This window comes from Temnothorax nylanderi, unplaced genomic scaffold, assembly GCF_030848795.1.
Source record: "Temnothorax nylanderi isolate EJ_2023f unplaced genomic scaffold, tnyl_v1.0 TNYL_tig0021_pilon, whole genome shotgun sequence".
In the NCBI taxonomy this organism is placed as follows: Eukaryota; Metazoa; Arthropoda; class Insecta; order Hymenoptera; family Formicidae; genus Temnothorax; species Temnothorax nylanderi.
Window position 1 is genome coordinate 465,005 of NW_027249083.1, and position 27,696 is coordinate 492,700.

General features: G+C 45.0%; 1 protein-coding gene across 10 annotated transcripts in view; it reads left to right on the forward strand.

Annotated features, from left to right (window-relative positions):
• Window positions 1–27,696, forward strand: part of Eip93f (Ecdysone-induced protein 93F) — a 119,434-nt gene that overhangs the window by 12,276 nt on the left and 79,462 nt on the right. The window contains exon 1 of one of the 10 annotated variants that reach the window (XM_071700156.1): window positions 16,505–17,694. The exons of the other annotated variants lie outside the window; for them this stretch is intronic. The gene's annotated coding sequence lies outside the window, so the exon portion shown is untranslated. Of the gene's footprint in view, window positions 1–16,504; window positions 17,695–27,696 lie in introns of those variants that run through there. 10 annotated transcript variants of the gene reach the window in all.

A 27,696-nucleotide genomic window follows, 5' to 3' on the forward strand; every position in this document is an offset into this window, starting at 1 on the left:
AATTTTATTTCTATGCGTTACTTTTCTGCACATCATTGCATAATTTTTGCGCATCATTGATTTGCATTACATCGAGTTTATTTGCTCGCAAAAACGCTCGTAAGCATCAGGTGCTATACCAGTTTCCACTTGATCGCGCAAGGCTATCCCGATGAACAATTAAATAGCTGTTCTTTCTAGTCTGGGACGATATTTGCGAAATTGATTGCCAAAATGGCGATTGCGTTTACAGCGGGATTACCCAGAGGTAACGGTTAAATTTGCAAGGACGCGTGAAATAATTTCTCAATAAGCGATCAAAGAGACGTGAAACAAAGTTTACATTGTACCGAATTTTCGCTACGCTGAACGCGTTACGCGCAGCTTTCGTCTGCGGATGATTTTCGGAAAATTGGCCGTTAATAACCATAAAATCCAGTTAGCCGAATCTTTTCGTGCGTGCGAGCACGACAATTGAGCGGTGCGACGCGTTAAATATCTATTAACTTCCGGTTTAGTCATGAATTCATAATACGCGTTCGGCTCTCAAACGATTATGTTCCGCTGAGTTAGATTTATCGTGTGTATTTTATTAATATTTCTGTTGAACGTGCACCGGCTACGCGCGTGTTTTTAGACACTGTTCACTATTTTATACGCATCGTACCACTTTTTTCTTTTTTAGTGCGTGCGCGCAATTTGCGTATTTCATACCCACCGCCGTAGACACGTATGCTCTTTTAAAGAGAAAAATGCATTATGTATTAAAACAATATCACGCCGCACGCACAATTTTTTCCACGTATTACGCTGGCTCGTACTTTGATCCGCGATCCTTTTTCAAACTCGTCATGCGAAAATTTAACCCTTAATTGGTGTGGTAGGGTATACGACTGGTGTAACAGGGTCATACGATTGCTGCAGTAGGGTCATACGACTTTATCAGCTCCGTCATGCGATTATTATTTTAGTCGTTTGCGATATTTCGCGAAGTTTCAAATGACAAAGACGACACGAAAGGACTATAAATATCAATCTGTGAAATTGTTTTTTCGTTGAAACGCCCCTATGTGTCAACAAACTACAATATTATCGATGCAGTATTTAATGGCACTTTATTAGCACTAAATTGACATTGCAATTTTCATAATGCATTTTACAATCTAATCAACATGATTTTTGAAAATTATTTCACCAATTATGGTATATATTTCGTCCGTCGTAACTTACGCAGCTGTAATGAATACTTTTGAGAATCTGTAAAATTTTATCGCGACGTCAAGTCTTGGACGTCTCAATGTAGAAAGGACCACGCTTGCACCAAAATCATTCTTGCAGTCGAGCGACGCACAAGTGGCGAAATGCACCGATAAAAGCGCGTAAGTCAACGGGGCTGGAGCGTCGATGGAGCGAATCGCTGTGTCGGTCGATCCGAAGGAAGCAGCGAAATTATTTCGAGTCGCGGTCGTTCACTTTGTTTGCGCTCGTGCCAAGCAGCCGGCGCGCGCTCTGATGCCGACTGTACCTACGCCAGCGGTATGTAGATGACGGCGTACATATGTGCACATAGGTCGGTCCGCGCAACAAGTAGGTATCGCCAAAATATGACCGTGCGCGACCGGCACATAGAGAACGAGAGAAAGAGGGAAAGATAGAGAGGAAAAGAGAGGAAAGGAGAAAGGAAGAGAGAGAGAGAGAGAGAAAGCGAAAACGGGGCAAGATGCACGCCGCGGCATGCTTGCGCCCGAAAGCGCGCGCCGCGCGTAACACCGGAGGAATCCGCGGCGACTCCTCAAGGTTGCCGTCGCGGAAAAGCCGGAGCGCGCGCGCTTCACGCCCTCGCGACGCGACGCGCCTCCGACGAAAATAGATCCCGTCGACCGGAGCGGAGATTGCCGACAGAGTGGAAAATTGGCTTAATTCCGCGACGTGTAAACGAGCGCTTAAGTGTGTCGAGAAAGTTTTATGGGTTATCGCGGCGCGGAAACATTGGCGTCGCGCCAGCCGACCCTGCCGGGCCAGATCTCCGCGGTCGCTGAATTATTAATTGTTTGACGATCCGTTAAGTCGTACTTCCATGAGTTATTAACGGTACGCTTGACGGGAGGGGGGGTGTCTGACGGAGCAGCGAAAATTCACGGCTGTGAATGGGATCGTCTGTATACCATGTACGTCTTTCACGTTCTTCATTAGAGTATATCTCTTTCATGAAATAATTCGAGTAACTTAATAACTTTATGGGTGAGGTATACATGGTACACACGCGATTCGGAAAAGTTCCGAGTTCTCCGCATTTAAAATTCGCATGACGTTTGGCTTGAATAATTGCACAAGAGACTATTATTATTCGCAATTAATTTTCTTATTATAAGCAATTCTTTTTTTTTTACTAAACACATTGCTGGACGCGCGCAAAGAAAGCTATGCCGTCTGTTAGAATCGGCAATTCTCTATTTTACTGCGAGAACGTTCCTTTCCGGTTTTGTTTGATGTGTTTCATCGTGCTGCTCTTCGTGCCCGCCCTTTTGGACGCTACGAACTCGGGACTGACATTCCTTGCAAATCGCTGCTCGGTTTCGACGGTTCCCGTGCGCCGCCCGCGGTCCCACGATCCCTGGGACGATTTGAATGCGGGATGCGAGTACGGTCGATCCCGATGCGAGTTCCGCGATGCAGGCGGCGTACGAACTACTAGAATCGTTTCTGGATCGCCTCGATCTTCAACGCTCCCCTAAGTGCAAGTAACTGCATCGAACTACCAGCGGTCTTTTGTTTATTTGTTTTCGATCATTTTTTCGTGGCTTTTTATTCTGCTTTAAGACCTCCGGATATAATTTGGAATGCGTTTTACGTTATAATATCAACAATGAAAGAGAAATAATATTATTTTAGATTCAATAAAACAAAGAAGTGTTTATTATATAGATCTCAGTACATTCAATATTAAAATTTAAAATTTTCATGTGTTTAACATTATATGTAAATATTTCTTAAATGCAACAATTTATGATTTACATTAAACATTTCACAGAAAGTAGCAAATTTTATTATTGCATTATAACTAACATTGTATGGAAAGTATGCTGAAACAATCAAGAGTATATAGATATCTTTATAAACATTGCTTTCGATACACGAAAATACGGAAATAATCCGATCGAGAATAACGACGGCCCAACGTATTTGTTCTTAATTAACAACTGGAATGTGACGCAACCTGCGGCAAAAGTATTGCACTTCTAATGAAGCCGCCGTCGGATAGATTAATATCACGGGGGGAAAAACTATTTTTGGCTCAAGGGCGATCGCGCGAATCGTGTGACGAGTGTCCCGTTCGTTGATTGCGACTCGATACTCGGCGGAGAAAGGTGGCGAGCTACTGCTGCCGCTGCCGCAGCTACCGCTGCGACTCGTAGGGACGAGTACTTACGTAATGCCAATTACGATGCCTACGATACTTACGAGTAAACATCGTTTCGTTACGGTGCGTTTATGCACGCGTTATTCTGTGTCAGCATACCTTGCACTTACTGTTACCGCAACAACGACGGCGTGAAGACACCCTTTTGCCGTCCCGCCGTCTGTCCCAGATAGAACGAGTGAACGTATCCGCGCGGTACCACACGCGGCGCCGCGCGCCGCGGCGCGGCGTGTCGACGGTCGTTTGTACTTGACGTCAGAATAAAATAATAATATTCGTGCACGCGAGACACATGTGCCGCCGCGCCGCGCCGGTGCCCCGTCGACTTTATTTTGCGGGCGATCCCGCGTAGATCCCGATCGGCACGGATCTCGATCTCGCGCGCGAGCTAATGACATAACGTCGTGATCGATAACAATTCTAACGTCTTCCTGGAAATATTTGCCAGCTTTTTTTTCCTATCGATGAATTGCGGTTTTTTTTTACACGATTGTCCCGCCATATTTCTCACGTTCGCGTCGCGTCCGCGAACGTCCGCGTGTGTGCATACACATGTACACAAGTGCGCGAACGGATTCACCTAGGGAATTTTCCGAGGCGCGCGGAAGCGGTGTACGCTTAATTACCGAAATATCGCGCTACATTTCGCAATTTGTTATTATCGAACGACAAGCTAGACGATTAATAAAACAAAGTACACTAATTAATAATAATTTGATTTGCGTAATGAGCGCACCAGCGCATTTGCATTTATTGACAAAGTCAATAATGATTTATCGATTCGCAACCGGCAAATAATTGTGGGGCAAATTAAATTGGAATTAGCGTAAAAGCGGCGCCCTTTCTCATTTTAATTAATTACCTTCGCGACAATGTGACGCGCGCGCGCGCGCTAGCGCGCGCGTGTGCATTGCCGGCGGCACGAGATGCCCTTTCGTAATCAAGGAGGTGCTATTTCTCTTAGTATAAATGATGTATCCACACGACGTAACGAGACGACAGGCGTTTAATAATTATTTAACCCCGTGATTGAATAACGTCAAATAAACGGTGAATTCGCCATGCCATGGTATAACGTTTCTTAAAATCTAAACCGGTTTCGCGCGAAGAATTTAATCTTTATCCGCGCGCGCGTGGTGAACCGCAGATGCGGTTTATCGATGCTGTCGGATTTTTTTAGCGTAACACTTACATAAACATTTTTCATGCTCCAAAATTAAACACTGAAATTAATAAGATCAGAATCCGCATAAAGTAACACGGTTAAAATATTTTTTGTCTTTATATAAACAATTCTAAGGGATTTCTAATAAATTTTCTGGATAATAAATATTCTCGTTAGATATTCGCGAATTTAATATACGATTGTTTCATTTAATTCGTCGGGAATAGTATCGTTTGATCTTTTGATCTTTTGCATCCTCTGCATACCTTATCGCAAACGCACATGCATCCGCGCTGTGAAGAGAGGCGCTCCAGCGTTAACGATCGCCAGAAAAGTATTCTTCCAGTCGGTTGTGCACGTGCGCGCTCGAGAACATCTCGGCGTCATCATCGCTCCCGTCGCCGTCGCCATCGTTGTCGTTGTCGTTGCCGCTGTCGTCGTCGTCGTCGTCGTCGTCGTCGGATGACTTAACCAACGTGACGTGTGACGTCGGGCGTGCAGCGCGAGCGACGCGATAAGCGGAGATACGGTCAAGGCCTCCTCGGATGCCGGCCTATCCGTTCCCTTTCCGACATGCTGCTGCATGTACACGCGACTGTGTGCGCGTGAGACAGAGAAAGAGATAGATAGATAGATAGATGAAGAGAGAGAGAAAGAGAGAGAGAGAGAGGGGAAGGGGGAGAAGAGATTTTTTCTCTCGAAGTTTGCTCGAATAAAAGAATGGACGAAACGTGGCGGAATAAATAAAATGAGATTAGAAGAAAGTATTAATGTCGTCTTGGAACTTATTATACATCTCTTGTATGTATGAATCACGATGCATATTCGTGTATGATACTTTTAAAAATGATTACTCTTTTCCTGGTTAAATCTCAAAATATTATTTTCAATTTTCATCATATTTTAAAGCTATAAAAATAACATTCTCCGCTTTGAAAACCCTACGCGTACATAAATTTGAATCGCCTGGATATTGTTGTCTCAAGATTTCTTTTATATTATTAGAACATTAGTATGTAGACTCTTAGCTCAATATTGAAAAAGATTGCAGAGACTTTTGCAAAATAATAGTAAAAGATAATTGCACGATAAAACTAATAATCTGTACATTTTGGGTTATTAAATTTAACAAATAATAAGGGAAATGTATTAACTTATATTTTGTGAAAAAGAAGTTAATACGTGGAAGGCAAAACCCACGAAATACGCCGTAATTTAGATGTCGGAATAAGACAAGCGAGGCGGACCGGGCGTCCATTTTACGTCGCAGTGCAAATTCGGCGAAGACCTTCGGCGGTGCCGTGGCGCGATTGGTCCGACTGACCCACTGGCACTGACCTTGGGCCCACCCGACATGCAGAACCGACCGGCTGCCCGACTGCAGGCACAGGGTCACATGTCCCTCGTGCAGATTCGACAGCCGGTCGGTCTCGGGCCCGGCCCGAATATCCTCGAGGAAGCGAGCGAGACGGGAGATACGAACTGCGACGTAACCGCAGTCGAGTCTCATGGCCGAGCATGCATCGCCGACTCTTTGTAATGCCGGAGCGGAGCGTGAGTTCGTCCCGTGAAAAAAGTAGGGTAATTCGTTGTCGTGCGCGCGCGAGAAAAAGAGAGGAAGAGATTAATGCCGCATCGCGCATGAGGGAAGAGAGAGATTTCGTTTGGTATTATTAATTTTTTACAGATAACGCCCGCTGTAATAATATAATAAATCGCGAACAGTCGGATTAGCGCGCTGTTACGTTTCTTCACCGAGAATTTATATTCGCTTTCGCGGACTGTTAATTTTTTACGTTATACACCACATATTTGAAGTACGCTAAATTTAGTTTTCGGCCACATTCGTTATGCATGCGCGTTGAAAATCTTTTGTCCGACTTTTCATTCGCTTTTATTTTACCGTTGTATAAAAAATAAAATAAATAGCTTTCGAAATATTCGTCGAAATAATATAAGAACTGTAATACGTATAAAAACAGTTTGGAGTAAAAACGTTGATTTTTCACGCGCGTAAGAAGTACTTTATTCTCTTTAAATTTATGCACGGTTTGGGTATATAAATCAGATTATTTTTTGCCTCTGTTGTTTCAACAGGAAATTGTTAAATGAGATCGCTCGATTTAACAGATTTTATTTTTGGAATTTTATCGCGTTACCGCTTTTCCGCGATAAGAATACTGTTTTTACTTTCGACTTGCGACGAGCAGCATAATCATTTCCTATTGAAGCCTATGTCTACGAGCGCCGCCATCGCATACGATCGTTCTCCTTTCTCCTTTTTTTACTCGCGCCAAATAAATAATTCATGCTTCTTTTCGCGCAATAACGTTTACCTCGTGGCCTTGTCGCGCTCCTTGATCCCGCGGTGACGAGACACGCTGCCGCGATCTCTTACCGGTTATTGTTCGAGGGCGCGAAATTCGCTACGAAGGTACACCGAGGGTCGAGAGAATCGTCAACGAAAAGGAAAAAAAAAGTAATGGAGGAGAAAGAAGGACGAGGTGTCCAATTTCGGATTTCGGACGGGCGAGGCCATGGCGGCCGATTACGTTTTATCCTCGCGCGCTTATGCGCCGCTTTATGTTTGCGAATAAAAGAGAAACGCTCTACTTTTTATTCGTTGCAACATGAATCTGATTTAAATAATCTCCGTACTCTTAATCCTTAACAAAGACACACATACACGCGTAACAAGTAAATCTCCTGTACAAATGCAAAGAAACCTGCGGTGTTTATAGTCAATAAATTTATTATTCATATACATACGTGATATTTATAAATAGAAGAGTGTAATAATTGGTAACGGAAGGATAATTTTTAAAGATTCGAGACTTCCGCCGAAAGAGTTGCACGGAATTGCGAGCCCTTTTGGCTCGGCGCAGCCGAACAAAGAAGACCCAATTCCGTTCCCGAGGCAGAAATAATGGCGCAACAAAGGAAAAAGAGCGGCACGTCGTTGCGTTGACGCGCCGCAGCTGTCCGAAGAAACGCCGAATCCGGCCGTCGCGGCGTCGCGTCCGCGTCGGTGAATCGGCGCCGAAAAGCGCGACGAAGGAGGGCCCGTGCCGCGCCGGTTCGTTTTCTCGTCTCGGCGCTCCGCTCGGACCGGACGCGCCGCGCACGAAGGCTAAAACGCTTACGAAGATTTCGTATGCGTGACTCCGCCTCCTACTCCTATCCGATCCATTCTAAACAAATGAATCATGCTCCAAAATGGCCGACTGAATTTAGACGTCACGTGGCCATCGGCGCACGCAAACCAGCGCGTGCACGGAACCGGCGTTACACACGCTCACGCGGCCACACGCACGTCGCCGGGCCGGGCCAGGCCGGGCCAGGCCACGCGGAGCAAAGAGCACAGGCTGCACGTTGTACCGAAGAATTTCGCTCGCACGAAACGACGGCGACTGCAGCTGCAATCGCTAGTTGGAAGCGTCAACTTCCTTCTGCAAAGGAAATGCAATTACATTTTTTATATATATTTTTTACTTTGATCAAATAATTTTCGTGTGTGGAGACGTAATGGATGAGACTACGCAGTGAGAATCATTTACTTCCGACCGATTAACTATTCTTTCAAAAATCTTCAATCCACTTTACTGATCGTTCGGTCAACCAACTTCCGTCGCTATAGAAATAAACGGATACTCAGGGAGATATCTCCGGAACGAAGTACGAATGACCGTAATAGTCAATATTGCATAAATCGCGCGCTTTTTGTATAATATATTTAATAAATATTTTTGAATGATTGCGTGAGAATTATTCAACAAGTTGCAGGAATTAATGAAAAATATAGGAAGTAAAAAAATCGAGATGTGATAAGTTCAAGTCACGCAACCATCAACGCTGATAACGGAATCATTTGTTCTAATCACTGTGAGATAGATGTATTACATAATATTCTCGCGTTAATGAAGCAACGCGCTGCGCGTCCAAATTATTCATTCGCTACGTAATTACTCGCGAAATTGTTCAACTGCGGGCTAATAAGACGAAAGGGACAGGGAGCAACGTGTGCTCGCGTTCGAATTCGAAATGGCAGAAGATCCGCGCCGGCGCAGCCTATCGTCTAATCGCATTCTTGTTGCATTATGCACGCGGGAGGCGCGAGAAACGAGGCAGACGCGCGAGGCACGTTCGTCGTGATTCCTTCTCTCCTCGAACGCCGTCGAACGGTGCAATGTAACTACGCCGGCAGCGATTCTCTGCGTCGCGTCGTCGGCCACGGCGATCAGCGAGTGAATTGACGAGACGCGACGGTAGGCGGACATTTTTCGGTACGTGGCACAGGCATTGGCTCACAAAGAGAAAGGCTTTAGAGCGGGTTGACTGGCTGCACATAACGGCTAAGCGCTGCTTAGAAGGCCGGCGGAAAATTTAATGTCAAGTATACATGGAATCGGATTTACGGCATAATACGGCGACGTCGATCGACTCTCCCTCTCTACTCCCAAGCCTCTCGCGTCTCGTCTCTCCCTCTCTGGCCTCTCTTGTCTTGTGCACTCACGCTTACAACACGTGCAACGCGCGCACATGCTTCGCGAGAAATAAAACAGTTGCTTTGAAATTTAATGAAAAAGAAAAAGCTTTTAGGAACAAGCGGACGTCTTCGCGATTAACTAATTTTTTATCGCGTTACGGAATACCCTGGAATAGGAGTCTCCAGCCTACGGCTCCCGTGAAGTTTTATCCAAAATTTAGACGTTATAATATAAAAGAATTTTTAAATTAAAATATTTTGTTTTTATATAATTTTCAAAAATAAAACTTATCCGGTCCCCCGGTTATTATAAAAATTTCAATGTGACCCTCTTGAGAGATAAAAAAAATTGGGAACCCTAGAATATTTGTTGGCTATCTTTTAGGATATTTCAAACTCGTAATCGATAGGTGTTGAGGAAGAACTTTAGCTGTTGCAATTTTTGAAGTTTTATCATGAATGATTAGATAACGATTTGAACTATTAAGTGAAAAAAAAAACGTTTGAGGAAAGTGATATTTATATTTTCATTGCATACGTTTAACCAGTCTTTAAATCTTATTTTATTTATGTATTTCATTTTGTTATCTTACTAGCAATTTAATTTATTTATTTTGTTATCTATTCGGAATTTTATTTGTTCAAACATTTGAATCTTCAACATTGAATAACTTTGCAATTATGGCCTACGTGGAATTGAACTAGTGACCATCTTAAACACTTCTTTATAACTAAAAAAGAAATGCTCGATAACAATAAAAATAATAATGTTACGTAAATCAATGATGCTCTATACGCTCGCTGGCTCGAATCGCGTAGCGCGAGCTTGAAAACTGCGCGATGAATTACGTGAAACCAGAATTCTAGACTAATATGGCCATTTGATTAATCCGGTTTTTATCGCGCTTTATCTACATGTGGAATCAACCGCGAGATTGCGGGCGAAAAACGCGGCGCGATTATCTGAAAATTCCCCGAAGCGTTACACGCCGCGCGGCAAGCCTCGTACGCGTACGCGCGGTACATGCGAAAAAGTAGAATATTATTGGAGAGCAGAGCTCTCGATTCGTCATAGATGACCGTGAGTGATAGGCGGGCTTGCGCGCACGGAACTTGCCATACTTCTCTACGGACGAAACTCTCTTTCGCGCTACACGCGCTCCATTAACTCGCGAAAATATCGTACACATTTTTACGTGGGATATCGACGAATCCTCCGTAATGGACAATTTGGAGTCGACGTGTCGGGTTTCCATCCTTCTCCTCGGGGGCAAATAATATATTTTTCTAGGAGCTTCGAGATAATTATCGAATCCGTCATTATAGGGAAGTCACGCGCCGATATTCTCGTTGGACATATCGAGCAAATTAATTATTTATTGTTAAAGGAATATTATTTATTCGTAAAAAAAATAGCACTGGTCGTGAAAATACCGTAGACAAGAAGGGAAAATAATTCGGATTATTTTTTATTCGTACTGATCCTAAAACAAAGGATTTAATGATAAAATTTTGCACGATTATTTTATCACATCCGAAGAATCGTCTCAGCACGTTCATTTGTCGAAATCTCGCTTCGCTTCCGAAATGGCGGAGTATGGCGATGGCCGATTTCACGAGCGTTGCGTAACGACAAAAGAGGCGTCGTCGCCTAGGCGCCCTATCTAATCTCGCACTTTCGGCTGCCATCTTGAGACCCGAGCAACACGCAGTGTCCACGGATTATCTAACGAATTTTCTAAACCGCCGGTCTGCCTCAAGGTTCTTCTCGGCTTCCTCCTCTCCCAACCGTCTCTCTTTCTCTCTCTTTCTCTCCTTCAACTGTCCCTCTCGTTTTGCGCGCGGGATATGAGCGGGAGTCTTGCGCAAAGTTTGAAAGCGTATGCGAAAAAAGATAGCCCGCGCACCGATAAGATAGGCCGATTAATAATAGGACGTCGCTGCGCTGCACGGTTTATCTCGACATGCGAGATGCAGACTTTAAGGACGGACGTTTGCCGACGTGTGCAATAGCGATCGTGTAACAACGCCACGTCGGACAAATACTGAAAAATCGATGGAACGATTTAAAAAAAATCGTCCCTCGTAAGAAAGTAAAAGGGAAATATAATTTTCGATTATAAGCGACAATTTCGCGCGACGATATATGTGGCGGTATATGGGGTCCTAAATTACATTGTTGAATATCGCTATTATTATTTAACCCCTTTACTGCCAACGATACTGCCTCACGTCATACCATCACGGAAATGTTTGTAATACCATTATGCTCTTAGACTTTCTAAGATTATATGAAATTTATCTGATATGTGACGTGTATTTTTCCATAAATGCACCTTAATCGGGGTTAATCGCGAGCTGCGACGAGTAGGTATAACGGCATCGATATTGCATGCGGCTACGTATCCGAGCATTCGATAGCGTCACGACGGAATCATATATTGCCCGACTGATCGTTCCGTTTCGCCATCTGGGTTCATGACTCTCACGTGACAATAACGTCGTTGTCGTGACTGCGATTTAGCCAGAAAGTACGATCGTCGAACGTGCCTCGGACGTCTTTCTAGTGCGCGACGCGACGCGACGCGACGCGAGGTGAGCGAGCTTACGAGGAGCCAGGCTCGAGTCGTCTCACCCTCCGCCTCCCTATAACGGGTCGATGGCGCCCGTCCTCTATAAATTAAATTCGATGCATTGAATCTTCCTCTCCGACTCGAGAGCGCCTCCGTTGATGCGATTCGCTCCTCGTTCCTTGTGATTTTTCGCCGCGACGAAATAGCCGTCCCCAACGGAGCGTCGGACGATGCTTAAATTTTGCAATGCGGCGACGAGCTGCATATTAGATTGTCTCTTATTCAAAGTGTCACGGCCGCGATGCGCCGCACTTAAGGAGCGAGACCCAGAGCGGAGCGGAGCGACTGGTCCCCGCGCGTGAGTGGTTCCAGCAAAACAAATTGGAGAGAGAATTTATGCATTGCGTTATAAGAGAGAATTTTTCTCGAAGTAAGCTGACTGGCGTGCTGGTAATGCATATACGTAGATCGTCAAGTATACTTATCAGTTAAATAGCAATGAAAGGAAAAGCGTGCATACAGAATATTCATCGAGACAGTTTGCAGTTGATTTTTTAGACGACACGCGATTGAAATGGATACAGTTTTGTATATGTAAAAACTTTTTATTGATTCGTCGCGGATGCTTTAAAAAATCGGACAAACTGTTACGACGAACATTCTGATGTACATAAGAATCAATAAACGCTAACAATATTTGAGATGCTTTTCAGAAATGTTATTGTAAATTGCTCGGTTAACAAATTTCAAAAATAGTAAGATTTTATCCTACATACTTCTAATGCTTATGAAGTTAATATTTCATGCAAGGAAACAGTCAATCTTGTTTCACATTTCCTCGCTCAAATATTGAATGAGGAGACGTATTTATACTTTTCCAATGTGTACCTAATAGGTCAGAGTTTAAAATTATGCATTAACTCTGAAAAATTGTTCTTCGATTTTAGCAAATCACCGGTTACTAAGATTTTATATTAATGGAATATGAAATACAATATACTTCTTTAAAACTTTGACTAACGGTTTAAAAGTAGTTTTTATTCCTTCGTATAATTCAAATCTTTTTGCATAATTCTGTCCAGTTAAAAGACCAGTGTTTTTAAAGATTTAATGTTTTTAGATTATGCCTGGAGAGTATTCGCTGCAGTGGTTTACAATTCTGCGTTATCAATACGCGTAGTGGCTCTCTCGATCCTTCTGTCTTCATCGCGAATGTCGCGCGAATCTGCATTTTTCATGAAGCCACTTGGTAGATCGCGAATTCTAAGAGTCACGAGCGCGACGCGGAAAACATCGTAGGCGACATACAAATTGCGGAGCCAGCCGGTGTTGCCGTCCGTGACTGGACGGCATAATTCGTAGACAGTACGTGTTACCGATCAAGATAATTTTGATTGGAGCGACGCCGTCGCACGCGGGGCGAGTTTCTTTCCGTTTTTGCGTCGCGATTGGCCGTCTTTCATGAGTGCCGCCGTATATCGCGCGTGTGTTACGCGATGATCCTCAAAAAGTGAGATCCGCGAGCGCGATGACGAGGCCGCGCGCATGCCACGCGCGTGAATAACATCGGCGCGATCGTTACGCAATGCCGGTCGCGACATTTCGCGAGGGTCGAGAATTCGCGGAGCTCTGCGAAGCGTCGCCAAGTTTTTTGCAGTATGCTAATTAGGAGCCTCGCTTAATTGCTTCGCAGTTTTAATCGCAAGAAAAATACAAGTTTCTTGGGTTTGCGATACATCAGGTTTAACAATCGGGCATAACAAAATTCGTTTCTTTGGTTTCCTATTACGAACGCACATGTTATAAATTTCTTTCGAACAACAGAAACATGTGTGACAGTCAGAAATTGGATTAACAATTGAAATTGAGTACATTCTTGTTTCGTTCTCGTGACGAATATAAAGCGGAACGGTGCGCAAGACGTTTCGTAGGATTAGCATTAAAGCCCAAGAGTTTGCGAATTCAGCTGAAATGGAAATGACTTAGAAATGAGTTTTCGTCAGCGAGAATTTGATCCGCTGACATAACCTGCCGCAACTTAACAATTTTTAAGGTCTCGCTAAGTAAGTCTAGAAAATTAAGATACTCCGAAAATAAACTGTCAACAAAAAAATAGGACCCTACTGTTTATCCGCAGTTAAAAAATTTAATTTATGGAAAGTAAATCTACTTTTTATTTTAATATTAGAAGAAAATGTCAATGTTTAAATTTGTCATCGAATAAGCTACAAAAATTTTACGTCTTATATCATTCACTATTTTGTGTGATAAAAAATGAGAAAACTTATTACATTTTCTACTAATATCTTTTAATGCATAAACATAATTTATATCTCAGTAATTATCAATTGCTCAGAAATATTTTCGGTTTAATCAAAAGCGCAAACTTTAAGAGTCAATTTCTCAAAAGCTATATTTTCGATTATGATTCTTTTACGTCGCGAAATTTGGAAAATGTAAGGCGGTAAAGTATCTCTCTCGCAGGAGATACTTCTATTCAAGATGAGTTCTCGAAGGCACAAGCGCGCGTCAGAAGAGTTGGCAAGCGCTCGCGGCGGAGGACAATCAATAGAGGCTCGCATGTAAGAATGCATTAAACCGATCTACGAGCGTAAGACAAAGCGGCCATGTGACTGGAACAGGTTCCAGAGAGCCGAATGCGCGCGTGTGCGCGCGTCCGTGTCTCCGAGCTCTACGAAATGAGCCGAGAGCGCGTTCGCTCTAAAGATAGAAGTTGATGTTGGTGTCTTCGGCTAACGCAACATGTAGCCTTTAAATCAGAGTGCGAGCGCGAAACAAAGACGAATAGCGCTGCGAAACGAGCGCGAGAGAACTCGCAAGACCGTTTGATAAGCGCCACATCACGCGAATGCCGCTATTATCGCGCAACGCCGCGATCCGCGTCCGCCGCGGGAATGCCGAAGTTCCTGAAACGCACTGGTTCACATTTCGGCGGACTTGCAAATTGAGTTTCGTATCGGTCAGATTGTAATTAGCTGAAAACGCTTTCGTTTTATTTCGGTGTGCAACGACGTCTCAAGAATATCTCTGAACTGACAAGTTATGAACGATAGAATGATGCACGCACGCACGCACGCACGCTACACACACACACACACACACACACACACACACACACACACACACACACACACACACGGAGCGATATTAAGAGAAAAAAAATTGCCAGACGCGTCTGCTGGTTCATGCAAACCGTTTAGATTAATAGTAAAGCAACGGTACTTTTCATCGAAGTAACGTGAGTAAAGCGTCGAAGCGTTACGAAGGAGGCATCCCCCAATTTAGCTCAATAATGCAATGGGACTTCTGGATTCGCAACGGCGCTCAAATCTCAACGAGTCTCGCCGAGAAGGCACGCGCGAACCGCTCTCGCGATTAACTATGATAAGTCACACGTCAGAAGCGGACTGTGCTTGCGTTACTCCCGGGGTACTTTACGATGTATACGAGCCAAGTTGCCGCCGCTCTCGCCGTTAAGGCGTCGCCTCGTATCTCGAATATCAATGTTAATCGTAATGGGCGATTTAACCTCGTCAGTATGCGCGTTCCATTTTCCTAGTCCGACACGCGTTGCCGTGGTACACGGACTCCGTGGCGGACGTATGAATGACGCGGGGAGGGAAAAATGATTGTGTTTGCGCCAAGAAAGTGGCACCGTTCCGAGCTCGCGACCGCCGCGGAGCTGAAAAGCCGAGGAGACTGAAAGTACTGACGATCAAAATTACCACTTTGTCGTGTTTAAAAAATTTTTTCTCTATAAGAATACAAGCGGTTATTCTTGCTTTTCGTTTCGTCGACAGGACACATAAAAATGAGGAAATAAAAGTCGCGTTTAAAGCAAGACCATAATTAGATCATATTTTTTTCAATGCAACTACCAGATTTCTTACATTTCTTGGTCGATTAATAAGAATTAAAAATTAAAAAATGTCTACTCCAAAATTGCCAATAGATGCTCACCTTACCGTATTTGATTATCCTTATTTTTCTTACATCTTGCGAGAGAGAGAAAGAGAGAGGCGCTCTAGAAAAGCCGAAAAATGAGAGTTGGTTAGTGGCCTTTATCTTCCCTCGGTCTTTCCGAAACATCGAATCCGCGAAGGAAGTCGAAACTTTTGCAGTGCTCTGTACCCGGTGTACACTGTCGCAGGTACAGAGGAGGAGGGAACGGGATAGAGCGGAGAGAAGGCAGAAAGAGACAGAATCGGGCGCGCACGTAAAATGTGCAATTGGACCAACGGCGATGCCCGCGACGATGCGACGGCGACGTTGATGACGTTGGGAACGATATATACACAACGCGGCTTGGACTTTCGTGGCTCTCGGCGTCCGCGTGCACACGTGCGCGCACACACGTATATACACGCACGAGCGTATGCACTTTGGAGAACGGTGATACATCGGAGCACTTGTGTGCGCCGGTGTCGCGTCGTGCCGCTTCATCGTCGTCGTCGTCGTCGGCGTCGTTCAACGTCGTCGACGACGTCCGGATGATAGTGATGGTAACCGGTCGCGATGGTGTGACGGGCGAGCTTGGAGGAAGGCCATGGTGTTGGTTAGCGTGGCGATGGCCGCTGGTAGTGGTGCGCCTAGTTGCATCGTCAACAGTAGTAGTAGTAGAGTAGTAGATAGTAGTGGTGCCGACGACGACGACGACGATGAAGAGACGGTGGTGGTAGTGGTGGTAGCTGGTAGCGGTGGTGGCGATGGTGGTGGCGCGGTGGTGATGGTGGTGGTAGTGCCGGGTGGTGGTGGTGGATACCGAAGATGATGGTGGGGTGGTCGGATGGCGGCGCTCCCAGCGCGCAAGCCGTGCCGTCCGACGCGGATGCAGTTACGGGAGCGCAGCGCGACCCAACGCAACTCGACTTAACGTCGCATATCCGGAGCCGGATCAAACGTCGAGGCCTGGGCAAGTGGAGTGCGTGTGCGTGTGTCCGTCGTCTCGTCTCCCTCTCGCCCGTGTTTAACGCGCGAGTACCGGGAGCAGGGGGAGAGTGACGCGAGGGGTGGACTGAGAGAGTGCAGGGAGTGAAGGAAAGAGGGAGAGACGCGGTGCGGAAGGAAGGAAGGAAAGAAGGAAAGAAATCCGGAAGGAGAAACGGAGGCTCTTGGTCCGCCTTAGTAGATAGAGCGAGAGAGACAGAGAGAGAGAGAGAGAGACGGAGGATGATCGTGAAGGGTTGAGAGGGCCGCGAAGTGAAAAAAAAGAGAAAGAGAGAGAGCGAGAGATATCCCATCCCGCCGATCGAGACGCGAGTCGTTGTCGCCGCTGCCGCCGCCGTCGTTGTTGTTATTGTTGTTGTTGTTGTTGTGCACGCGCGCCGGATTCGATTCGGATCGCCGATCGTAATGAAATAGTCGTCGATCGCGAGTTCGTCGTCGATCTTCATCGGCCGCCTCGTCAATCGCTACCGGCTACCCGTTCGCGATAAGGTGGACGAGGTGGAAAAGCCACGAGCGACGAGAGATCGACCGGGTGGAATCGGCGAGCGAGAGAAAAGATTCGCCGCTGTTGTCGCGTTGTTTTAATCGTGGTGGTATATCCGCGATAACGGCGTTATCGCGTCGCGATCGCGAGGAGTACGAGACGGAGGGAGGAGAACGCCGGTGATCCGCGAGAACCGTGTAGACACGTCGCAGCGAAACGGAACTGGAGCAACAGGCTCCTTCCAGAGAGCGGGTGAGAGAAAGAGAGAGAGAGAGGGGGGGGTTCGCGAGGAGGGGGTGGACGGGGGTGCATCGGTGCATCCGTCGATCGGTGCGCCCGCGCGCCCGCGTGTCATCAGCCCGTACGACGTGGCTCTCGTTTCGCGGTCGCCCGTGCTCCGTTTTCGCGAGTGTCACATCCGGAGAAGGAGTCGGCACGGAGTTAGGAAGACCTCGGAACTAGGATTCTCGCTAGGACGGAGGAAGGATGTCGTCGGTGAAGCGCGCCGATCGCGGAGACCGGCTGCTCGACGTGTCGGCGAGCCGCCGCGAGAAGCTCTGAAGAAGCGGTACACGCGTGAAGAGAAAGAAGACGAAGAAGATTCTTCCTGCCGCGAGAGTGAGTAGTCGTCGTTTCATTCGCGAATCGGAGGAGGAAAAGCGAGCGAGAGGAGAGAAAGAGAGAGAAAGAGGGAGAAAGAGAGAGGAGAAATGAAAACGAGAAAACGCGCTCCGAAATACGACGATTTCCTACGAGCACGCGGCAATTAGAGATATACGCGAAACGGAGTGACGGAGTACCGGTGGAAGAACGAAAGAGCGATGTGCATGTGCATGTGCATGTATGTAGATCGTGTGCGAGTGAGAAGGAGTGTCCTCCGATGCGCGCGCGCGAGCGCGCGAGTGCGCGAGTGCGCCTTCGCGTTCGCGCGTGTGCGTCAAAGGAGAATGTGCACGTGTCATCGTGTGTGCCTCTAGGTGCGCGAGGAAAGGAAACGATAGAGAAAGAGAGAGAAAGAGACAGAGAGGGAGAGAGATAGGAGAGGAGATGACGAGAGGAGAGAAGAGTTATAAAAGAGGGGCCGATCGACGGTCCTCCCGCGCGAGGCCGTACTACCGTCGGTTCTCTTAGACACCAAAATGGCCGAAAAGATAGTATACGCTCGCAAGCGCGAGCGTATCCTCGTTTCGAGCGCATTTCAATCGCACGGACGACGATGATCGTGAAATAGACGTATCGTCGTCAGATAGGGAGGGATTCAGACTCGGCACGGCAATTGCTCTGAGACGCCTCCGCCGTCATTTTTGTTATCGCTGTTTTGTCTACGATCATCTACCCTGCGACGACTTCTTTCTCTCTCTCTCTCTCTCTTTTTCTCTCTCCATCTCGCTCGCTCTCTTTCTTTCTCTCCCTAGCGACGAATTGACCCCGTTACGACCGCCACAGGCGAGTTATTTCGCACGCCGTTTCTGTCTCTCGATGTCACTCGAGTTTTCTCATTGCCGATGTGGGGGCGATGTCGGCCGATGCGTTTCCGAGAAATTAGCCGGTTGAAGTGCTCAAAACGCTTATTTTCCTGGATATACTCTTTTAGCCCTTACTGATTCGAGATAATTACGAAGCCTGAACTATTTTTCTACTTCTATTTTAATCTTATCTGAACAATTCAGTAGCGCAATAAGCGGTTTCCGTTTTAGCTGTGAAATTTAACCTGTTGATAAAACTTTCTGTATATCTTCACTCAATTATCATCTATTTATAGAACAAGTCAAATAATTTACTTTTTGCATTTGCTTGTCAGGGTTGCGTGATCAAATAAAGGAAGCTTGAAATTCAGTGAAAGAAAGCTAATTAAAAAGGGAAAGAGTGAAGAGAAATGTATAAGGATTTACAAGACAACTTAGAAAGATATATAAATTCCGAAAAATTATCAGAATGACTCGTGAAAAGATCGGAATGAAAGTAAAATAAGCAGATTCAAATCAGAATGCAAGGCAATAAAACGAGTGGACTGTCCGTGTGATATAACTGAAAACTGCCCTGTTTGTTTATATTGTGTTATATAAATTTTATATTTTACAAACTTGTAATCAACTTGTTATCGATATACGAAGAAATCTTCCTATATTTCTTGATTTTCTCTGTTTTTCAAATATTAATTATGACAGTACGTATTCTCATAGTAATCGCGATAAATCGTTGCGTGAAGCAGTGGTTAAACGAGTGATTTTCGTAGAAGTGAGCCGCGTTATCATCAAGAGAGAAGCGTAAAATAATTTTTCTTTTCGTCGGAATAATTACCGCTACATCTTTCTCGCGTACTACACATACGTACTAATTTCTCGACAATTACATATAAACACGACAGCTAAAATTTCCGCCGGTACACACTGTCTGCGTAATATCGAATCATAATTTCGCCTCGATAGAAAAGCACCGTTGTAATTATTAATCCGCGAGTTGTTTCACGCGAGCGAATTTGATCCAGATCGATTCCAATCGCGCCATTGTGTCGGATAACGTTTACCAAGGTTCTTTTGTGCTGGTGAGTTGAAAAACACACGTTGCTCTGGTGGCGGGGCGCCGTTCTCCCTTAAAATCGATGCGAATCTGTAATGATTTACGCTTTGAGGAATGGAAACATCAAACATTTCTGATTTTATTTGTCATTCGCTTCAGATAGGCATACGATTACTCAAAGTGCAGCGAGATCGAAGAAAATTCAATGCGAGAAATAAATCGTTGACGAACATTTAGACAAAATAATAATTAAAGCTGGCGAGCATAACGCATTATTCTTTAAAAATTTCATCAAAAATTGTCAAGTGATATTAACAAGTGTATTAGTATATGTCAAATTAATCCAAAAAGGTTTGCACGAAAAATGTTTGCGCATGAAATATTCCCGATTCAAAAATTGTCGTATTTGTAGTGCGACCTGGTATATTATTTATGTCTAACATACGATATTATTGTGGAAGAAGGATGCGTGACAAAATCGACGGATAGCTGATCCGCGATCGAGTAAAAATTGTATGGCTTAAACGGGCGTCGAAGGATGCGAGCGAAGCCTATATGCAACGCGTCGCGTCGCGCGCGTCTGTCAGTTTTATCGAGCGAAGCCGGTCGTCACGTGTTCCGCACGGAAACCTGTCGCTCCGACAAGTCGGAGAGACCGGAACCTCGTTGTCTCCGACGTTGTTACCGACGTGCATGGACGACGGCATGGACGTCCGAAAGCTGAAAACGCCCGAGATTCGAATGCGCGTACAGCCGAGGCGTAAATCGAAATTCTTTCGTCCCATGTCGGATCCCGGCTCCGGCGCGCGATGTCGTTCCGTTCGAAAATTCTGCCAATAAATTTCGACCACTACTTTTTGATATTTCCTGACATATCCAAACGCGGTCGGTTGGGATGATCCGCGAAATCCCAGGGACGATGTTACGTGCAAATATTTCCTCTTCGTCAAACGATTTTAATTCTCTTCCGATTTAGGTTTGACATTTTTCGTCCTCAATCTTTTCGTAGCTCTTCTTAAATGTCAATCTATGATCATCTGGATTCTCAAGTGCAATAATCATTTACATTTATAAATTTTTTGTATATTATATATTTCGTTTGCGATTTAAGAGCTGGCTCTCTTGAATAACGTCAAACGACTTTAAATGTGCACGTTGGGAGAGCCGGTGTGTGCAATTTTCGTCCGCCTTGCAATACGAAAGTGGCAAAGGACGCTCACAGGCCTGCCGGAAGGGCGGGAACGTAGCCGGCGTGCGGCGCGGCGGCGGATATTCCTCAGAATGCAATTTTCTTCCGATAACAGAGGCGCGATCTATCGAGTAAACAGATTCCTGGATGTTTACGTTCTACGAACCAATTACACTATGCCCAGTCGAGCGATGCTTAGCGCTTGGTTCGCGGGGTAATTAGAACGTGCATGTCGCAAAAAGAACGCACAGGCTGTGTGCGAGGCTAATTCGATGGAAATGCGTGTAAACTGGCGTAAACTAGCCTCGCCTGACGCTCCTTTTTGTTTTCTCGATCGAACCCAATATTTTTCAAGCGAAAACCTCGCCGGCAAGATCTCGTTCCCGATTCCTGATCGCCGGCACCGCCGCGTTTCCGGTTTATACTCCGGCGAAAGCGCGACACATATCACAGAATCGCGCGAGTTGCACAATTGTTGTATTACACGAGGTTATATATTGTTATTATATAATATCCTTTGTTATACAATTATGAAATAATTGTAATAACTGTCTATACATGTGTCGTGAGAGATCACCTCCCTATTTCCGTCCGTTCCGCGATATAATTTTAGGAAAGAAAAAATAGTCGATTATTACATGCACAAAAATTATAGATCATTTAGATCTTATGAATAGGCTGTTTGGTGTCGCGAGCAAAAGTCCGTTAAAACAACATAATTGCATCACTTGAGCGATACAACGGCGAACTGCAACGTGTCGGAAAAAGAAGATGTAAGCGTAAGACGGAAACTTTATTAACGACGCAGTAGAGACACGTGCATCATGATTTATCGACAAAGAGATGCAAAACAATTGCTCCTCACGTTTGTGACGTCATATCGATTTTTAAAATGGGCGAGCCACTCGTTCGAGTAGCTGCCTCCCAAAGTCCGGCGCAAAGTTTAGGCGGCATCTCGTCACCGCGATCTCTTTGTCATTATCCTCGGGAAGTTCGACTCATCGAAGTGACTCACAGCCGTGCGCGCACGCGTGCGAGCGTGGCCTCGCGAATTTTCTCGGCCGTGGCGATAAATCGCGTATCGTTGCCTCGGAAGTGCCCCGGCCGAGCGTTTAACGGCGCGTTAAGCACGGACGTTTATTGACGTAATAATTTAGCGAAATTAATCTATGCGCGCGGCGAAAGATCGGTCGTATCGGCTTAAATTGCGACAACACGCGCCGGATCCGTGCGATATCGGCAAACAGTCGCGGTGGACATCGCCATTTTCGTACGCGACCGCGCGTGCTTCCATCAGTCCGAGGAATTGTCACGAATGCGGTGGTGCCCGCCGCCTCGTCCTCTCCCTTTTTGTACAAGCCGCACGGGAATTATCGCTGTTTCCCTTATCTGTGAATTTTGTCATTGTAATTAATTGAAAATTGATACTTCCGGAAAATTTAATTCAGTGCCATTCTCTACGACTTTTCAATTGCATGCCGTTCGATATTTTGCTCAGTTTTATAATTAGTTGCGTTACTTGAAGCCGAACTCGGATGTTTAACAGGATGTTATAAAATATTTCGTAAGTAAACATTTTTAAGAAGAAATTAATTTTAAACCTGTTCCTCTCGCCTTTTTTTCTATTTTGTATACAGGAAAGAACTTTTCGTCTTAGAATATGGAATGTAGAAAGCCACTATCATTAGTTATCTTGGGGGGGCTTTGTTCTCACGAAAATCACGCGCGATCCCGCTGCCATTAGAAAATTTTCAAGACTATCGCGGTAGGCGTCGCCCGCGCTCTCAGGATACTTTATAACGCGCAGATAGCGATCAAGGCGGTATTAAAACGTAATCAGCCCGACCTAGCGCAATTCTCGCGCGATTATCTCAGCGCGCGATCGGGAAAAAGCGCGATTACCTTCGACGTTTTCGAATCGCCTCGGCTCTCCGTTCGGTTACCACATCTATTCTCGCGGTCGCCGCGGTCTGAAATTGATCGCGCCTCTCTTTCTCCCTCGCCGCGAAATGTCAAGGCGAGGACTCGCGCGGCTCGAGCGCGCGCGCGAGCGCGAGCCGTGCCCGATTTCCCGAAATCAAGCGGCGATTTTCGCGCCGCGTCGTCGTCACGTAATGTCGAGTTGTGACGTGAAAAAATTCACAATCGTCCTGCTCGTTAAATTATCGTCATCTATCTCTGCTCCTCTCCGCTCTCGGCTTTGAACCCTCTCTCGCGGCGATCATCCGTCGCGTGACGCTTGACAGGCCAATATTATGCAAGAATTTGAAAGCCTGCTTTAAAAGTATTTAAGTGATAACATGTACGTGCACAATGTGTATTATGGATTTATAGTATTATTTCAGATTTCTCTCATAAGAGATACATACTTACCTGTATTTGCTTATATTCGTCTATTTAGTTTGATAAAAGCGATTTTTTTAATGCACTTGAGGGAATTTATTTAATATTTTATTTTCAAAATAAATTTATATAATTTTCTCGACACGTCACTGCTATATATTAATTAAAAAATTTTTGCAAAGGTAGAAAGATATAGTAATATATTCTGATTTTGTATTTTTTGTCTTAAAATCTTTTTTTTTAAATAACAGCAGGATTTTCAATCTGCACGCGTGTCTACCTAATTTTAATTTATATGTTATAGTGCAATATTTCTAATAAATTTAGTCCTAAAATATGCAAAAGATAATATTTATATTTCTCTTTTTTCCGACGCGATGACACTTTTAATCGGACATGGACCGGAAATGCAGTTTATAAAGTCCGGGCACGTTTTATCGACAGGCGTTTTCAATCGCGAATCGGTTCAAATGCAAACTATCGGTAAACTCTGTTTCCGGTAGTTTTCGAAAATTTCGTGCACGCCGAAAGCATTTTTACAAGTCGCTTTCGATGCGCGGCGCGCCAACTAGGAATGGAGTTGGGCCCCCTTTTTCGATTGCGACGAATTATATGCGCTGTTATCCAGATATTTTTGTATATCACGATCGAAATGCAGTCGCGAGAGAGCGCAATTACGCCCGAAGGTGAATAATAATCGTCGCGTGCGAAAATCGCCGACGGTACAAAGGATCGAAAATGACATCGTGTTGCGCGATGATGACACAGCGAAACGATCCCCGGCGATTATTATACCTGTCGAGTAGCAGCGGATTTATACGGGGCGCTTATTTTGAAAATGACGTAGGTCAGGTATCAGCAAAATGGCCGAGCAGCAAGACGGCGGATACAAATCGGCGTCCGGTGTACCTGTTTCAGCATGATTTTCGAGCACCGTTTTATGTCGCGCGCGCAAGCGACGATTATTCATATGATCCGTTGTCATCTTGGCGCGGCCATACTCATATGTTAATGAGCGATGCGAAATTCTCGACGTGCGTTACCACTGGCCGATGCGGCGTGCCGCGCGTCCGTGCGCAGCATCCTTAAATCTCTGGGCGAGCAAAAGCTTGCGGCGCAATTGAAAACCTTGCCCTGACCGCGTTGTAGCTCTATAAATAGTAGACACCGAATGCGATTTGCAAATGCTAAACTGCGAAACTATACCCTATAAGGCAAATTTAAAACAAGTTATTTTTTTTTACATACTCTCTAAATCTGAATCAGTGAATAGTACTGCTGAATCAGTGACTATTCACTGATTCAGATTTAGAGAGTAGGAAAATATTCTTTCCTAATACATTAAAAAATTGCAATATAATTAATCTTTTAACATCTCTTTTTCTCTCTTTGTCTATGTTTGAGAACTTTTTTATTTTAGGGTTTTATTCGATTTAATGATGAGCTGGGCTATGATTTTGGAAACAGTGATATTGAATTACTTAGCGCCACGAGGCGATATATTGGCACGTGTCACACTCGGTGCACGTGTTCACAGTGAGGTCATTCAGAAATCCCTAAAGTCATCGAGATTAATTTTGAGACTCGCACTTTTTCGTAGCAAAGATCGTCCATCGCGGCTTGCCGCTTTAGAAAGCTGAAATTTGCCGTATTCAGTAGGTTAAAATAGAAAATTCGGTGTGACCTCGATTTAAAACTTCGCGTGCAACAGTGACGTACTGGAGTACTTAGACATTAACCAAGTCCGAGAAAAGTGTTCTTTTTTCTCATTATGTGTATTAGAATAAAAAAGAATTGAAAGTACTAAAAATTGTCCGACTAAAGGGTCTCTTTATTATCTCTCTGTACGATTCTGTCGTCTACGACATTGTAATTTGTGTAATAGTTTTCTACACATATACAGATATTGAATTACGAAGAGAAAATTAAATTAATTCAAATTAGCATTTATGAGGAGATGAGTAAATCTCATGGCCGGCAAGCCCCGCGGATTGATTTGAACGCCCGTGCGCGAGCAGCAGCGCAGCGGTGCGAAAAAGCCAACAGAATTTTCCGACCGCGCGTTAATGAACTTTATGAGCGATACATTTTGCCGATTTTGAAAAAGTGATGGAAAAGCTGGGCGTCGGTAATCGGGACGAAAAACCGGGGGAATGGCTCGTTCTCATGAAATGAAAAAAAATGGCCGCTAGCCCGCGGACGTAATGGACCTCGATGAAGTTTACTATGACGCGGGCACATGCGGGCGCAGTTATCGCGAAAACGGCGCGCGATGTCGGTGAAAAAAAGATCATCGAAAATGAAGTTACGGGATATGTGGTGAATTACCACGAATGAGAGACGGAAAAGTCAATTTGTTGCGTTGTTTCGTCGCCGTTATTAAACGTTACGTTACAAACTTTTCGAATAGCTTGGCACTAATGTGACCGTGGAATTATACTTTTCAAGTCGTTTGCTTCTTGCAGCTTTTAGTTTCTTTCAACTATCCGCCGCGCTTAGTCTTTGACCACGCTTCACCGCGAAGAACGTAAGCTGTTTACGTCAATTTCTCTCGCAGTAAGATTACGTAATCTTTTTTGCTCGAAAAGTTCAGGTTTTCCTGGTTTTGCGTTCTTCGTGCAGCGAAATATTTTATTGCGTATGTAATTATGACACAGCGTGATAACGCTGAATAGTTCTATATGCGATCATTTAACGTCTCGAATACTAATATATTTTAACGTGTAATGTGATAAACGCATTGTTATCAAAAGCAATGTCGACGCGATATCGAAAGCGAGAGTTTTATTGCGTTTGTCCGCGTTGCAGAAGGAAAAAAAAAACAACCGACAGAGAGAAGTCCCGAGAATAATTGCTGTCGTTAACAGGCAGCACACAGCAGCAGGCGCTAAACACCGTAATACGAAATAATAACAGACTTTTAAAAAGACATTTAGAACGTCGTTAAGTTCCGGCGTCGATAGAGTAACGGCATTAGGTAAGCGACCGTTGCGCGCATTAATTCGCGAGTGTTGCGGCGTGTAATCGATATCGTCGCGTTTTTGAAATAATAATAATCGAGTCGTTACCGGCGCGCGTAATGGAGCTTTTTCGTATTAATGTTTCGCGACAACAGAACCCCGGGCCCGGGCCGGGCCGGGTGAGGAGCGGGTCGCCCTTTTCGGATTATTTGCGCGCCGCCGTGAAATTTCATGGAATAATACGCGGCGCGGCCGCGAAAATGCACGTGAAAAATTAACACGGTCAATTTGCCGCGGGCGGGCGTCCGATAGCAGCGGTGGCGGCGAATTCTGTTACGCTTCGTCACATAAATTCGGCCGCGGTACTATAGTCAATATTTAATTCCAGCAATGAAATGCCGAGATGCACTGTGCGCAAAAAAAAAAAAAGCGTTTCCGCGTCGCGCCGCGGCCGGGCAAACGTGACGCGTAACCGCCGTTAATGCCGCGCGCAGCCCCAGGATTGCATCGGTGGGATTATATCCATAGTTTTCCGTAATGCAACGAGCCGGTGCGCGGCACTTAACTCGCGCCGATTCTAAAACGCGACGCGGCAAAAATGGAGCGTGCGCGCGCGCGTGCTGGAGCAAACGCGCGGTGTGTGCTAGATTTTTCGCACTTTGCGACAAACAACGTGCGACAAAACGGCGTACGGTTGCCTGGCGCGGTGGAAAAGAGAAAAACCGCGAGGGTACGTCTGTTACCGTTTAAGCTCGAACCTTTAGTTTCTAAGCCCGGCGAGCAACAGGTTGCGCCATTGTGGCGACTTGAAAACTCCGCTTACGCGGATACTTTCAAAATCCTTCTCTTTTCGCGCGCGCGCGCGCGCACGAGCATATTCTTTCTCTCGTCTTTCTCTTCCCGCGCGTTCTGTGTGTACAATTATTCTTTATTGTTCCGCTCTGCAGCGCCGCCGTCGCCGTCGTCGTCGCCGCTTTGAAACTTTCCGTTGCACTTGAGACGCCGGCCGAAGAATTTCTATTGCGTAAAGGCTTCTCAATCGGAATGAACGCTTGGCGTAACTCTCGCGCCCATCTTTCTCCGGAGAACATAATCTAGACCTTTAACAATCGCGTTCTCGCTCATGCGAGCGGAATCTCGTCGCTGGGAGCGCGAGTTTTCTTTGCCGCGCTCGCGAAAGATTTTACGAGCTTTATTTTCGAATGATATTGTATTTTTCTTCGACGCGAACTTTTAAAACGTAAATAAGACTTTTTTCCGAATTTTAATTCTGTTTATGTAGGAACAGCTGTAGCTGCGGTAGAGCTGCGTGTTTGCGTCTTACAATTAGATCTATAAATCGTGCGGTTATCATCCAAGTGTTATGCAAAACAGTAGTCTTAAAATTTTATTGTATTGTATGAAACAATTCGTAGCATAGGTATTGTGTGTAAATATGCTATAAATTATGTTTTTCTACTTGCCTGTCATGACATCTACTACTCTCTCGTTTGAAAAACTCACACCATTATTTAAAAAAACCGAGACGCGACTGAAAGCTGATTCAAGAGCACGTATATATTTTATCGGTTGCAAAATATAGGGAAAATGCGAGAAATCCCCGCTAAT